Source organism: Zea mays, chromosome 5 (assembly GCF_902167145.1).
Source record: "Zea mays cultivar B73 chromosome 5, Zm-B73-REFERENCE-NAM-5.0, whole genome shotgun sequence".
NCBI classification, from domain to species: domain Eukaryota; kingdom Viridiplantae; phylum Streptophyta; class Magnoliopsida; order Poales; family Poaceae; genus Zea; species Zea mays.
Genome location: NC_050100.1, coordinates 4,923,187 through 4,937,703, shown reverse-complemented (window position 1 = coordinate 4,937,703; position 14,517 = coordinate 4,923,187).

The window sequence follows — 14,517 nt, the reverse complement described above, 5'->3', positions numbered from 1 at the left end:
AAGCTGGATTATCGACAGCGGATGCACAAACCATATGACGGGGGAGAAGAAAATGTTCACCTCCTACGTCAAGAATAAGGATTCCCAAGATTCAATTATATTCGGTGACGGGAATCAAGGCAAGGTAAAAGGGTTAGGTAAAATTGCAATTTCAAATGAGCACTCTATCTCTAATGTGTTTTTAGTAGAGTCTCTTGGATATAATTTGCTATCGGTTAGTCAATTATGCAATATGGGATATAACTGTCTATTTACAAATATAGATGTGTCTGTCTTTAGAAGAAGTGATGGTTCACTAGCATTTAAGGGTGTACTAGACGGCAAACTTTATTTAGTTGATTTTGCAAAAGAAGAAGCCGGTCTAGATGCATGCTTAATAGCTAAGACTAGCATGGGCTGGCTGTGGCATCGCCGCTTAGCACATGTGGGGATGAAGAACCTTCACAAGCTTCTAAAGGGAGAACACGTGATAGGTTTGACTAACGTGCAATTCGAAAAGGATAGACCTTGTGCAGCTTGTCAAGCAGGTAAACAAGTGGGAGGAGCGCATCACAGCAAGAATGTGATGACCACTTCAAGACCCCTGGAGCTGCTGCATATGGATCTCTTCGGACCCGTCGCCTATCTGAGCATAGGAGGAAGTAAGTATGGTTTAGTTATTGTTGATGACTTTTCCCGCTTCACTTGGGTGTTCTTTTTGCAGGATAAGTCTGAAACCCAAGGGACCCTCAAGCGCTTCCTCAGGAGAGCTCAAAATGAGTTTGAGCTCAAGGTGAAGAAGATAAGGAGCGACAACGGGTCCGAGTTCAAGAACCTTCAAGTGGAGGAGTTCCTTGAGGAGGAAGGGATCAAGCACGAGTTCTCCGCTCCCTACACACCACAGCAAAATGGTGTGGTAGAGAGGAAGAACAGGACGCTAATTGATATGGCGAGGACGATGCTAGGAGAATTCAAGACCCCCGAGTGCTTTTGGTCGGAAGCCATGAACACGGCTTGCCACGCCATCAACAGGGTCTACCTTCATCGCCTCCTCAAGAAGACTTCGTATGAGCTACTAACCGGTAACAAACCCAATGTATCTTACTTTCGTGTATTTGGGAGCAAGTGCTACATTCTAGTGAAGAAGGGTAGAAATTCTAAATTTGCTCCCAAAGCTGTAGAAGGGTTTTTGTTAGGTTATGACTCAAATACAAAGGCGTATAGAGTCTTCAACAAATCATCGGGTTTGGTTGAAGTCTCTAGCGACGTTGTATTTGATGAGACTAATGGCTCTCCAAGAGAGCAAGTTGTTGATCTTGATGATGTAGATGAAGAAGATGTTCCAACGGCCGCGATACGCACCATGACGATTGGAGATGTACGACCTCGGGAAAAATTGGAGCAAGATCAACCTTCTTCCTCAACTATGGTGCATCCCTGAGAGCACCTAGAGGGGGGGGGTGAATAGGTGATCCTGTAAATCTTAAAACTTAAGCCACAAAACTTTGATTAAGTGTTAGCACAGTTAATGCCAAGTGGCTAGAGCGAAGATCTTGCACAATATGATAATCACAAGAAGATCAACACAGAGAGGACACGGTGATTTATCCCGTGGTTCGGCCAAGTACAAAACTTGCCTACTCCACGTTGTGGCGTCCCAACGGACGAGAGTTGCACTCAACTCCTCTCAAGTGATCCAATGATCAACTTGAATACCACAGTGTTATGCTTTTCTTCTCAATATCCCATTTGCGAGGAATCTCCACAACTTGGAGCCTCTCGCCCTTACACTTGAGATTCACAAAGAAATACGGAGTAAGGGAGGAACTAGCAACGCACACAAGACTCAAAATCAGAGCAACAACACGCACACAAGTCGCAACAAGAGCTCGCAACACAACTCAAAGAGTTCACAACTCAACAAGAGCTCTAGATGCTATCACAATGAACCAAATGCGCGAAATCGATGTCTTGGTGCTTTGGAATGTTGTAGGAATGCTTAGTGTGCTCCTCCATGCGCCTAGGGGTCCCTTTTTATAGCCCCAAGGCAGCTAGGAGCCGTTGAGAACAAATCTGGAAGGCCATCCTTGCCTTCTGTCGTCGGGCGCACCGGACAGTCCGGTGCACACCGGACACTGTCCGGTGCCCGATTTATTTCCTTAAACAGCGCAGCCGACCGTTGCCGACCGTTGCAGATCTGGCGCACCGGACAGTCCGGTGCACACCGGACAGTCCGGTGCCACTTTCCGACCGTTGGCCAGACCACGTGTCGCGCGCAGATTCCGCGGCCGACCGTTGGCTCGGGCCGACAGTTGGCTCACCGGACAGTCCGGTGCACACCGGACAGTCCGGTGAATTTTAGTTGTACGTCGTCGGCAAATTCCCGAGAGCAGCGTCTTCGCCCGAGGCAGCCTGGCGCACCGGACACTGTCCGGTGCACCACCGGACAGTCCGGTGCCCCAGACCGAAGCAGTCTTTTGGCTGTACACAGCCAACTCTTCTTCTTTCTTCTTCTCTATGTTTCTATCACTTAGACAAGTATATTAGTACACAAAACCAATGTACTAAGGCTTAGAAACATACCTTTACTTGTGATTTGCACTTTGTTCATCCATGGGCATAGATTTACATTTAAGCACTTGTGTTGACACTCAATCACCAAAATACTTAGAAATGGCCCAAAGGCACATTTCCCTTTCAATCTCCCCTTTTTTGGTGATTTATGCCAACACAACATAAAGCAACTAGAACAAGTGCAAAAACACTTCAAATAGAACTCAAATCTATTTTGATTCATTTTTGGCATATATGGATCATCCTTTGCCACCACTTGGTTTGTTTTTGTAAATCAAACTCAAATCTCTATCTCTAGGTCAAACACACATGTTGAAGCATAAAGAGAGTCATTCCAAAAGAGATTGATCAAAGATTTCAAAAACTCCCCCTATTTCCCATAATCAATACTTCTCCCCACAAGAAGCCAACTTTTGACGAAAGAAACAATGCAAGAGTTTTGAATAAACCAAAAGCTCTACTCTACTATTTTCAAAGTTTCTCAAGTGGTAGCTGATCCATCTATTGCTTTGGCCTTTATTTTCTCCCCCTTTGGCATCAAGCACCAAAACGGGATCAATCTTGGCCCTATAACCCCATTGCCTCACCAAAATCTTCAATTAAGAGCAAATGGCAATAAGAGTTCATGAGATGGACTTGGAATAAGTTACCCTCTCATCGGAGTGCAGTGGAAGTCTTTCATAGTCCAAGTCCACCTTTTCCCTTTCAATTCTCCTTCGAGACTAAATCAAGCAAACTCAAGCAGATGGTTAGTCTCAACGGGTCAAGTTGTAACACATCTCCCCCTAAACATGTGCATCACTTTGCAACGGACTTGTGAGGTCCAGGGAGTGTTTGTACAACTTGAGCACCATAATAAGCAACAAAATGCAGAAGGAACATGATCAAAGGCATAAACACATGTATGCTACAATTCAATCCAAGTTCCGCGAATCTAAGACATTTAGCTCACTACGCAGCCTGCAAAAGGTCTTCTCATCTAGAGGCTTGGTAAAGATATCGGCTAGCTGGTTCTCGGTGCTAACATGAAACACTTCGATATCTCCCTTTTGCTGGTGGTCTCTCAAAAAGTGATGCCGGATGTCTATGTGCTTTGTGCGGCTGTGCTCAACAGGATTTTCCGCCATGCGGATAGCACTCTCATTATCACATAGGAGTGAGACTTTGCTTAGATTGTAGCCAAAGTCCCTGAGGGTTTGCCTCATCCAAAGTAGTTGCGCGCAACACTGTCCTGCGGCAACATACTCGGCCTCAGCGGTGGATAGGGCAACGGAGGTTTGTTTCTTAGAATTCCATGACACTAGGGACCTTCCTAAGAATTGGCACGTCCCCGATGTACTCTTCCTATCGACCTTACATCCAGCATAATCGGAGTCTGAATATCCAATCAAGTCACAGGTAGACCCCTTTGGATACCAGAGCCCGAAGCAAGGCGTAGCAACTAAATATCTAAGGATTCGCTTCACTGCCACTAAGTGACATTCCTTAGGATCGGATTGAAATCTAGCACACATGCATACGCTAAGCATAATATCCGGTCTACTAGCACATAAGTAAAGTAATGACCCTATCATTGACCGGTATGCTTTTTGATCAACAGACTTACCTCCTTTGTTGAGGTCGGTGTGTCCGTCGGTCCCCATCGGCGTCTTTGCGGGATTGGCGTCCTTCATCCCAAACCGCTTTAGCAAGTCGTGCGTGTACTTCGTTTGAGAGATGAAGGTGCCATCCTTGAGTTGCTTCACTTGGAACCCAAGGAAGTAGTTCAACTCGCCCATCATTGACATCTCGAATTTCTGCGTCATCACCCTGCTAAACTCTTCACAAGACTTTTTATTAGTAGAGCCAAAGATTATGTCATCGACATAAATTTGGCACACAAACAAATCACCATCACAAGTCTTAGTGAACAGAGTTGGATCGGCTTTCCCAACCTTGAAAGCATTAGTAATTAAGAAATCTCTAAGGCATTCATACCATGCTCTTGGGGCTTGCTTAAGTCCATAGAGCGCCTTAGAGAGCTTACACACGTGGTCGGGGTACCGTTCATCCTCGAAGCCAGGGGGTTGCTCCACGTACACCTCCTCCTTTATTGGCCCGTTGAGGAAAGCGCTCTTCACATCCATTTGGTACAACCTGAAAGAATGGTGAGCGGCATATGCTAGCAAGATACGAATGGACTCTAGCCTAGCCACAGGAGCAAAAGTCTCCTCAAAGTCCAAACCTGCGACTTGGGCATAACCTTTTGCCACAAGTCGAGCCTTGTTCCTCGTCACCACTCCGTGCTCGTCTTGTTTGTTGCGGAACACCCACTTGGTTCCCACAACATTTTGCTTAGGACGAGGCACCAGCGTCCAAACTTCATTCCTCTTGAAGTTATTGAGCTCCTCTTGCATGGCCAACACCCAGTCCGGATCTAGCAAGGCCTCTTCTACCCTGAAAGGCTCAATAGAAGAGACAAAGGAGTAATGTTCACAAAAATTAACTAATCGAGATCGAGTAGTTACTCCCTTGCTAATGTCACCCAGAATTTGGTCGACGGGATGATCCCTTTGAATCATCGCTCGAACTTGGGTTGGAGGTGCCGGTTGCGCTTCTTCCTCCATCACATGATCAACTTGTGCTCCCCCTTGATCACACGCCTCCACTTGAGGTACCTGTTCGTCATCTTGAGTTGGCGGATGCACCATGGTTGAGGAAGAGGGTTGATCTTGCTCTAAGTGTTCCTGTGGTCGCACATCACCAATCGCCATGGTGCGCATGGCGGCCGTTGGAACATCTTCTTCATCTACATCATCAAGATCAATAACTTGCTCTCTTGGAGAGCCATTAGTCTCATCAAATACAACGTCGCTAGAGACTTCAACCAAACCCGATGATTTGTTGAAGACTCTATACGCCTTTGTATTTGAGTCATAACCTAATAAAAACCCTTCTACAGCTTTGGGAGCAAACTTAGAATTTCTACCCTTCTTCACTAGAATGTAGCACTTGCTCCCAAATACACGAAAATAAGATACATTGGGTTTGTTACCGGTTAGTAGCTCATATGACGTCTTCTTGAGGAGGCGATGAAGGTAGACCCTGTTGATGGCGTGGCAAGCCGTGTTCACGGCTTCCGTCCAAAAGCACTCGGGGGTCTTGAACTCTCCTATCATCGTCCTTGCCATGTCGATGAGCGTCCTGTTCTTCCTCTCTACCACACCATTTTGCTGTGGTGTGTAGGGAGCGGAGAACTCGTGCTTGATCCCTTCCTCCTCAAGGAATTCTTCCACTTGAAGGTTCTTGAACTCGGACCCGTTGTCGCTCCTTATCTTCTTCACCTTGAGCTCAAACTCATTTTGAGCCCTCCTGAGGAAGCGCTTGAGGGTCCCTTGGGTTTCAGACTTATCCTGCAAAAAGAACACCCAAGTGAAGCGGGAAAAATCATCTACAATAACCAGACTATACTTACTCCCTCCTATGCTCAGATAGGCGATGGGTCCGAAGAGGTCCATATGCAGCAGCTCCAGGGGTCTTGAAGTGGTCATCACATTCTTGCTGTGATGCGCTCCTCCCACTTGTTTACCTGCTTGACAAGCTGCACAAGGTCTATCTTTTTCGAATTGAACGTTAGTCAGACCTATCACGTGTTCTCCCTTTAGAAGCTTGTGAAGGTTCTTCATCCCCACATGTGCTAAGCGGCGATGCCACAGCCAGCCCATGCTAGTCTTAGCTATTAAGCATGCATCTAGACCGGCCTCTTCTTTTGCAAAATCAACTAAATAAAGTTTGTCGTCTAATACACCCTTAAAAGCTAGTGAACCATCACTTCTTCTAAAGACAGACACATCTACATTTGTAAAAAGACAATTATATCCCATATTGCATAATTGACTTACAGATAATAAATTATATCCCAAAGACTCAACTAAAAACACATTAGAAATTGAGTGCTCATTAGAAATTGCAATTTTACCTAACCCTTTTACCTTGCCTTGATTCCCATCACCGAATATAATTGAATCTTGGGAATCCTTATTCTTGACGTAGGAGGTGAACATTTTCTTCTCCCCCGTCATATGGTTTGTGCATCCGCTGTCGATAATCCAGCTTGAACCCCCGGATGCATAAACCTGCAAGGCAAATTTAGGCTTGGGACTTAGGTACCCAACTCATGTTGGGTCCTACAAGGTTAGTGCAAATATCCTTAGGGACCCAAATGCAAGTTTTGTCTCCCTTGCATTTTGCCCCTAACTTCCTAGCAACAATTTTCTTATCCTTTCTACAAATAGCAAAGGAAGCATTTAAAGCATAATAAATTGTAGAAGGTTCATTCACTACTTTCCTAGGAGCATGAATAACATTCTTTCTAGGCATAGCATTTTTCCTAGACATATTTCTACCATGCATAAAGGAAGAACTAGAAGCAAACATGGCATGAGAGTTAAAATCATCATATGCATTATAACTCCTATACGCATTTCTAGTTTGTCTCCTATCATGATATAAAAAGGCATGGTTCCTTTTAGCACTAGTAGCCATAGGGGCCTTCCCTTTCTCCTTAGTGGGAATGGGAGCCTTATGGCTTGTTAAGTTCTTGGCTTCCCTCTTGAAGCCAAGTCCATCCTTAATTGAGGGGTGTCTACCGATCGTATAGGCATCCCTTGCAAATTTTAGTTTATCAAATTCATTCTTGCTAGTCTTAAGTTGGGCATTAAGACTAGCCAAATCCTCAGTTAATTTGGAAATTGAAACTAAATGATCACTACAAGCATCAACATCGAAATCTTTACACCTAGTGCAAATCTCAACATGTTCTACACAAGAATTAGATTTACTAGCTACTTCTAGTTTAGCATTTAAGTCATCATTAACACTCTTTAAAGTAGCAATGGTTTTATGACAAGAAGATAGTTCACTAGAAAGCACTTCATTTCTTTTAACTTCTAAAGCATAAGATTTTTGTGCTTCTACAAATTTGTCATGCTCTTCATACAAAAGGTCCTCTTGTTTTTCTAAGAGTCTATCTTTTTCATTCAAGGCATCAATCAATTCATTAATTTTATCTACTTTAGTTCTATCCAATCCCTTGAACAAACTAGAGTAATCTATTTCATCATCACTAGACTCATCATCACTGGAAGAATCATAAGTGACATTGTTTTGATTGCATACCTTCTTCTCCCTTGCCATAAGGCATGTGTGACGCTCGTTGGGGAAGAGGGATGACTTGTTGAAGGTAGTGGCGGCAAGTCCTTCATTGTCGGAGTCGGAGGAGGAGCAATCCGAATCCCACTCCTTTCCGATATGTGCCTCGCCCTTGGCCTTCTTGTAATGCTTCTTCTTTTCCCTCTTGCTCCCGTGTTCCTGGTCACTATCATTGTCGGGACAGTTAGCAATAAAATGACCAAGCTTACCGCATTTGAAGCATGATCGTTTTCCCTTGGTCTTAGTCTTGCTTGGCTGTCCCTTGCGACCTTTTAGTGTCGTCTTGAATCTTTTGATGATGAGAGCCATCTCTTCATCATTAAGACCGGCCGCCTCAATTTGCGCCACCTTGCTGGGCAGCGCCTCCTTGCTCCTTGTTGCCTTGAGAGCAATGGGTTGAGGCTCATGGATTGGGCCATTCAACGCGTCGTCCACGTACCTCGCCTCCTTGATCATCATCCGCCCGCTTACAAATTTTCCAAGAATTTCCTCGGGCGACATCTTGATGTACCTAGGATTTTCACGAATATTGTTCACCAAGTGAGGATCAAGAACGGTAAATGACCTTAGCATTAGGCGGACGACGTCGTGATCCGTCCATCGCGTGCTTCCGTAGCTCCTTATTTTGTTGATAAGGATCTTGAGCCGGTTGTATGTTTGTGTCGGCTCCTCGCCCCTTATCATCGCGAATCGTCCGAGCTCGCCCTCCACCAACTCCATCTTGGTGAGTAAGGTGACATCATTCCCCTCATGAGAGATCTTGAGGGTGTCCCAAATCTGCTTGGCATTGTCCAAGCCGCTCACCTTGTGATACTCGTCCCTGCACAAAGAGGCTAGCAACACAGTAGTAGCTTGTGCATTTTTATGAATCTGTTCATTAATAAACGAAGGACTATCCGAGCTATCAAACTTCATTCCACTTTCCACAATCTCCCAAATGCTTGGATGGAGAGAAAATAGGTGAGTACGCATTTTGTGACTCCAAAATCCGTAGTCCTCTCCATCAAAGTGAGGAGGCTTGCCAAGTGGAATGGGGAGCAAATGAGCATTTGAACTATGCGGAATGCGCGAATAATCAAAAGAAAAGTTTGAGTTAACCGTCTTTTGTTTGTCATAGTCGTTGTCGTCGTTGTCCTTTTGGGAAGAGGAAGATTCGTCGCTGTCGTCGTAGTAGACGATCTCCTTGATGCGCCTTGTCTTCTTCTTCTTCCCTTCCTTCCGTCTATGGCCCGAGCCGGAGTCGGTAGGTTTGTCTTCTTTGGGCTCGTTGACGAAGGACTCCTTCTCCTTATCCTTGATCACGATTCCCTTCCCCTTAGGATCCATCTCTTCGGGCGGTTAGTCCCTTTCTTGAAGAGAACGGCTCTGATACCAATTGAGAGCACCTAGAGGGGGGGTGAATAGGTGATCCTGTAAATCTTAAAACTTAAGCCACAAAACTTTGATTAAGTGTTAGCACAGTTAATGCCAAGTGGCTAGAGCAAAGATCTTGCACAATATGATAATCACAAGAAGATCAACACAGAGAGGACACGATGATTTATCCCGTGGTTCGGCCAAGTACAAAACTTGCCTACTCCACGTTGTGGCGTCCCAACGGACGAGAGTTGCACTCAACTCCTCTCAAGTGATCCAATGATCAACTTGAATACCACAGTGTTATGCTTTTCTTCTCAATATCCCGTTTGCGAGGAATCTCCACAACTTGGAGCCTCTCGCCCTTACACTTGAGATTCACAAAGAAATACGGAGTAAGGGAGGAACTAGCAACGCACACAAGACTCAAAATCAGAGCAACAACACGCACACAAGTCGCAACAAGAGCTCGCAACACAACTCAAAGAGTTCACAACTCAACAAGAGCTCTAGATGCTATCACAATGAACCAAATGCGCGAAATCGATGTCTTGGTGCTTTGGAATGTTGTAGGAATGCTTAGTGTGCTCCTCCATGCGCCTAGGGGTCCCTTTTATAGCCCCAAGGCAGCTAGGAGCCGTTGAGAACAAATCTGGAAGGCCATCCTTGCCTTCTGTCGTCGGGCGCACCGGACAGTCCGGTGCACACCGGACACTGTCCGGTGCCCGATTTATTTCCTTAAACAGCGCAGCCGACCGTTGCCGACCGTTGCAGATCTGGCGCACCGGACAGTCCGGTGCACACCGGACAGTCCGGTGCCACTTTCCGACCGTTGGCCAGACCACGTGTCGCGCGCAGATTCCGCGGCCGACCGTTGGCTCGGGCCGACAGTTGGCTCACCGGACAGTCCGGTGCACACCGGACAGTCCGGTGAATTTTAGCCGTACGTCGTCGGCAAATTCCCGAGAGCAGCGTCTTCGCCCGAGGCAGCCTGGCGCACCGGACACTGTCCGGTGCACCACCGGACAGTCCGGTGCCCCAGACCGAAGCAGTCTTTTGGCTGTACACAGCCAACTCTTCTTCTTTCTTCTTCTCTATGTTTCTATCACTTAGACAAGTATATTAGTACACAAAACCAATGTACTAAGGCTTAGAAACATACCTTTACTTGTGAAAGCATCTAGGCCCCTGGTTGGTTTTAGTGATTAATGACAACGTAATATTATATGTGACTAACGTGTGTTTTGCAGAGACAAATGGTAAGTTAGGTCGCATGACAGGTAAAAGTACTACAACGGTGAAAACAATCCCGGAGATAAGAACTCGAAGCGACGGCTAAAACGATGGAACAAAAGATGAAGGTCTAAGGAGTCCGAGTGTCAAGGAGATGTGGACACTCGCGATTTAGTTAGGTCTTTTATTCTCTTTTAGCCGTACTATAAAGAGGGGTTGTCGATGAGTAGTTTGACCAAGAGAGTTCTAGTGTAGTGTTGGTGCACAATCACACTCATATACAGTGCTAGGTGTCACTCTAGAACTCACACACAAGTTAGAACGAAAACCGATTTGAAAATCAGCTGAAAAACAAGACTTAGTGTTTCTGGCTTTGGGGCACCGGACTGTCCGGTGTGCACCGGACTGTCCGGTGCACCCTCTGCCAGGTGGGGCCAGGCTGGTCCTCAGCAGAGTTTCCCAGTCGCAGAAACCCGAGAGCGCAGCCTTCGGAGATGAATTTTAGTGGCACACCGGACACCGCACCGGACTGTCCGGTGTGCACCGGACAGTGGACTGTTCACTGTCCGGTGCGCCATGAGTCCAACGGCTAGCTGTCAGAACTAGCCGTTGGAAGTGACCGTTGGCGCACCGGTGGCGCACCGTTGGCGCACCGGTGGCGCACCGGACTGTCCGGTGCGCCATCGTGCAGCACATTGCCTATAACGGCTAGTTGGTGGGTGAGGGCTATTTATACCCCCTCCACCCACCATATTCAATGTCTTGCACTCCACATTTATTCCAGCACCTTGGTAGAGTATTGCAAGCACCAAAAGCCTAGTGAGGAGATTAGAGAATCATAATCCGCGCTTGTTCCTCATTAGCGCTAGTGAGAGCCACCTAGAGCACACACCACTTGCATTAGGCTTCTCTTGGTCAAGCGAAAGTCTATGGCTTGTTACTCTTGGTGATCGGCATCACCTAGACGGCTTGGTGGCGTTGAGAGCTCGGTGATCACCGTGAAGATCTTGTTGGTGACCCGACTCAAGTTTGTAAGCGGTCTCGAGGGATCCACCGCGCCGGAGTGGCAAAGGATCATCTCGTAGTGAGCACTTGGTTCTTGCGAGGACCAAGGGGGAGCGATACCCTTGCGCGGGTGCTCCAACGAGGACTAGTGGAGAGTGCCGACTCTTCGATACCTCGGGAAAAATTGGAGGAGTCTTCTAAACTTTGCTTTACATTCCGCACTTAATTCAAGCACTTTACATTGTGTATTTGTTTAGCAAGTATTTGAAGTATTATCTTAGCTTTGTTACATTTCTAGTATTATTTGCTTAGTGCTAGTTGTTGGGGTGAAGTTGGGCTCTTGTTTAGCTCTTGCTTAGGTTTTAATTAGTGTTGATTTTTAGAAAAGCCCAATTCACCCCCCCTCTTGGGCATCGTGATCCTTTCAACTTGTGATTTGCACTTTGTTCATCCATGGGCATAGATTTACATTTAAGCACTTGTGTTGACACTCAATCACCAAAATACTTAGAAATGGCCCAAAGGCACATTTCCCTTTCAATCTCCCCCTTTTTGGTGATTTATGCCAACACAACATAAAGCAACTAGAACAAGTGCAAAAACACTTCAAATAGAACTCAAATCTATTTTGATTCATTTTTGGCATATATGGATCATCCTTTGCCACCACTTGGTTTGTTTTTGTAAATCAAACTCAAATCTCTATCTCTAGGTCAAACACACATGTTGAAGCATAAAGAGAGTCATTCCAAAAGAGATTGATCAAAGATTTCAAAAACTCCCCCTATTTCCCATAATCAATACTTCTCCCCACAAGAAGCAACCTTTTGACGAAAGAAACAATGCAAGAGTTTTGAATAAACCAAAAGCTCTACTCTACTATTTTCAAAGTTTCTCAAGTGGTAGCTGATCCATCTATTGCTTTGGCCTTTATTTTCTCCCCCTTTGGCATCAAGCACCAAAACGGGATCAATCTTGGCCCTATAACCCCATTGCCTCACCAAAATCTTCAATTAAGAGCAAATGGCAATAAGAGTTCATGAGATGGACTTGGAATAAGTTACCCTCTCATCGGAGTGCAGTGGAAGTCTTTCATAGTCCAAGTCCACCTTTTCCCTTTCAATTCTCCTTCGAGACTAAATCAAGCAAACTCAAGCAGATGGTTAGTCTCAACGGGTCAAGTTGTAACACATCTCCCCCTAAACATGTGCATCACTTTGCAATGGACTTGTGAGGTCCAGGGAGTGTTTGTACAACTTGAGCACCATAATAAGCAACAAAATGCAGAAGGAACATGATCAAAGGCATAAACACATGTATGCTACAATTCAATCCAAGTTCCGCGAATCTAAGACATTTAGCTCACTACGCAGCCTGCAAAAGGTCTTCTCATCTAGAGGCTTGGTAAAGATATCGGCTAGCTGGTTCTCGGTGCTAACATGAAACACTTCGATATCTCCCTTTTGCTGGTGGTCTCTCAAAAAGTGATGTCGGATGTCTATGTGCTTTGTGCGGCTGTGCTCAACAGGATTTTCCGCCATGCGGATAGCACTCTCATTATCACATAGGAGTGGGACTTTGCTCAGATTGTAGCCAAAGTCCCTGAGGGTTTGCCTCATCCAAAGTAGTTGCGCGCAACACTGTCCTGCGGCAACATACTCGGTCTCAGCGGTGGATAGGGCAACAGAGGTTTGTTTCTTAGAATTCCATGACACCAGGGACCTTCCTAAGAATTGGCACGTCCCCGATGTACTCTTCCTATCGACCTTACATCCAGCATAATCGGAGTCTGAATATCCAATCAAGTCACAGGTAGACCCCTTTGGATACCAGAGCCCGAAGCAAGGCGTAGCAACTAAATATCTAAGGATTCGCTTCACTGCCACTAAGTGACATTCCTTAGGATCGGATTGAAATCTAGCACACATGCATACGCTAAGCATAATATCCGGTCTACTAGCACATAAGTAAAGTAATGACCCTATCATTGACCGGTATGCTTTTTGATCAACAGACTTACCTCCTTTGTTGAGGTCGGTGTGTCCGTCGGTCCCCATCGGCGTCTTTGCGGGCTTGGCGTCCTTCATCCCAAACCGCTTTAGCAAGTCGTGCGTGTACTTCGTTTGAGAGATGAAGGTGCCATCCTTGAGTTGCTTCACTTGGAACCCAAGGAAGTAGTTCAACTCGCCCATCATTGACATCTCGAATTTCTGCGTCATCGCCCTGCTAAACTCTTCACAAGACTTTTTATTAGTAGAGCCAAAGATTATGTCATCGACATAAATTTGGCACACAAACAAATCACCATCACAAGTCTTAGTGAACAGAGTTGGATCGGCTTTCCCAACCTTGAAAGCATTAGCAATTAAGAAGTCTCTAAGGCATTCATACCATGCTCTTGGGGCTTGCTTAAGTCCATAGAGCGCCTTAGAGAGCTTACACACGTGGTCGGGGTACCGTTCATCCTCGAAGCCAGGGGGTTGCTCCACGTACACCTCCTCCTTTATTGGCCCGTTGAGGAAAGCGCTCTTCACATGGGGAGGTGTACGTGGAGCAACCCCCTGGCTTCGAGGATGAATGGTACCCCGACCACGTGTGTAAGCTCTCTAAGGCGCTCTATGGACTTAAGCAAGCCCCAAGAGCATGGTATGAATGCCTTAGAGATTTCTTAATTGCTAATGCTTTCAAGGTTGGGAAAGCCGATCCAACTCTTTTCACTAAGACATGTGATGGTGATTTGTTTGTGTGCCAAATTTATGTCGATGACATAATATTTGGTTCTACTAATAAAAAGTCTTGTGAAGAGTTTAGCAGGGTGATGACGCAGAAATTCGAGATGTCAATGATGGGCGAGTTGAACTACTTCCTTGGGTTCCAAGTGAAGCAACTCAAGGACGGCACCTTCATCTCCCAAACAAAGTACACACAAGATCTGCTAAAGCGGTTTGGGATGAAGGACGCCAAGCCCGCAAAGACTCCGATGGGGACCGACGGACACACCGACCTCAACAAAGGAGGTAAGTCAGTTGATCAAAAAGCATACGGGTCAATGATACGGTCTTTACTTTATTTATGTGCTAGTAGACCGGATATTATGCTTAGCGTATGCATGTGTGCTAGATTTCAATCCGATCCTAAGGAGTGTCACTTAGTGGCGGTGAAGCGAATTCTTAAATATTT